This window comes from Camelus ferus, chromosome X (genome assembly GCF_009834535.1).
Source record: "Camelus ferus isolate YT-003-E chromosome X, BCGSAC_Cfer_1.0, whole genome shotgun sequence".
NCBI lineage: Eukaryota > Metazoa > Chordata > Mammalia > Artiodactyla > Camelidae > Camelus > Camelus ferus.
Genome location: NC_045732.1, coordinates 5545188 through 5547850, shown reverse-complemented (window position 1 = coordinate 5547850; position 2663 = coordinate 5545188).

Genomic DNA, 2663 nt, shown 5'->3' with positions numbered 1-2663 from the left:
AGAAAGAAGAAAAAGCAAACAGTGCAGGACAAGTCCCTGGAGAGGGAGTGGCATATAGGAGGAATAGTGCTCATTTGTGAGTCTCCCTTCTCCAACAGACAGTTCAGTGGGACCAGAGGGGACATCTCTGAGGCTCGGATCTACACAGACAGCCCTTGACCAACAGAACTAAGTTAAATGGGTACATAGGGTCTCTGCAAACCCCCAGCCCTAGCAGAAAGTGGCAGGTGGGAGACAGGACAGGACGGCTGCCTGAGCCAGGGAAAGGACTTGGGTAAGTGCACAGAGGAACCCTGGGGGACTGCAGGGTACTGTGCACTGCTGATGAGGGTACACAGAGCAAAACAACCTGGGCCCTCCAAAAAACAACATGGCTGATGTGCCCTGGGGGGAAGGGTGCCATACCCCATTTCCAAAAAACCTGCAGAAAAGTTTTGGGGAGAAGAGAGGAAGGGCTCAGCCACAGCGGCCATATCCTCCAGTGTAGCACCCAGGCAGGGGCGGGGTCAAAAACCTGAATCCATACCTAAGGGCTTAGCAGTCTCAAAGGACAGACTGAGGCTTGTTTACAGCCCGAGGCAGATAGAATCTTTCTGCCTTGGTACCTCAGAGAACTGCGCTGCCTTAGACAAACAAGGAGCTGAGATTTGACACAAGAATGGAGGGGGGCTCTTCCACTGTTTTTTCCCTGAGCCTCTATGAAGCACAGACTGAGGTGGAGCAGACAACTGCACAGAGCAGGGGAGCAACCAGCACTGGGAAAGGGAAGATGGCCACTCACCTTCCCAGCAAGAGCGGAGCACTGACCGTGGGGGCTGAGAGGGGACGTGACCTACTTGCCTACCTTGCTCTAGCACATCATATGACTACGTTGTTGGGAGGGGGCACGACTTGCCACCTATCTTGTGTGAGCACACCATCTGACCACAGCATTGGAAGGGGAGTGACCTGCAGCCTATGTGTGCTGTTGGGAAAGGGGTGTGTGAACTGCTGGCTTTCCCTGCACGATGGAGATGGGAGGGGGCATGACCCGCCTGCCCCCATGTAAGAGCACAGACCTGACCACAGTTTTGAAGGGAGGGTGATCTGCTTGCGACCTGCACTGGGAACGGAGGGTGATCTGCGTGCTGACCTGCACTGGGAACAGCAGAGACCATGGGCGGAAATAGAGGGTCTCTGGAAAAGTAGCGAGGATGTGAGTTTGTGCAGCAGGGAAAAGACAGAAATAACTGTCTATAAAATCATTAGAACACAAAGTCTCAATGACAACACAGCCAACTTTTTTTTTCTTTCTGTTTTACTTTTATTTTATTGTATATTTCTATTAATTTTTAATTTTACTCTCTAAACAAGTGCATACGTCTACATTATAATCCCTTTTACTTTTTCTTTTAAATATATTTTTTTAAATCCACACTCATTTCATTTTTATTCTCTTGGTTTTGATCTCCTGTTGTGATTACACTCAGCTTGAATTTTTTTTGTTCTTTTCTCCTTTTTTGAGAGATTTTTTAAAAGATGCCTTAACTAGATGCCATTTATTTTAATTGTTGTTCTATTACTGATATACATTGTATTCGAAAATTTTTTTTTCTTTTTCTCTCCCTGCTTTACAATTATCTCTCATTTATTAAGTTTTCTTCCTGCATGGCTTTATATAGAAAAATAAGTAAACTTGTTGAGGACCATAATAGTTAACTGATACTCCATAAACCACAGTGCCAAAGAGAGATGAGGAAAAATGAAGGAGAGGAGTCACTCCCAATTAAAATAACAAGAGAAATCCCCTGAAAGAACAATCAATGTAATAGACATTGATGGCCTATTAGATCAATATTTCAAAAAAGGAGTGATCAATGTACTGAAGGAACTAAAAGAGATAGTGTTTAGAGATATAAAATATGTCCAACAATGAAATTGAAACTATAAAGAAGAGTCAAGTAGAAACTGGTAAGCTCATTTGCTGAGATGAGAGCTAATCTAAAGGCTGTACAAAGCAGACTAGATAATGCAGAGGAAACGAATAAGTGATCTAGAAGACAGGACAACAGAAAGCACACAATCAGAACAGCTGAGAGAAAAACAAATAAAAACAATTGAAAACAATATAAGGAACCTATAGGATAATACAAAGTGTGCCAATCTATGCATAATAGGGTTTCAAGAGGGTTAGAAAAAGCAAAAAGGATTTGAAAAGGTATTTGAAGAAATCATGACTGAAAACTTCCCATATATAAAGAAGGAATCAGATATCCATTATACAGGAAGCTCAGAGGGTCCCAAACAGGAAGAACCCAAACACACCTATACCAAGACATAACATAATCAAGATGAACAGATTCAAGGATAAAGAAATGATCCTAAAGGCAGCAAGAGAAAAACAAAGAGTGAGTTACCAGGGAACCCCCATTAGGCTTTCAGCTGATTTCTCTACACAAACACTACAGGCCACAAGGGAGTGGCAAGATATATTCAAAGTCCTGAATGAAAAAAAGATATAGCCTAGGATACTTTATACAGCAGGGTTATCCTTTAGAATAGAAAGACAGAAAAAGATCTTCACAGACAAGCAAAAACTAGAAGAGCTTACCAACACTAAACACATGGTAAAAGAAAAGTAGAAAATTCTACACTAAATAGAAAAGAAGCATGATGCTACAGAA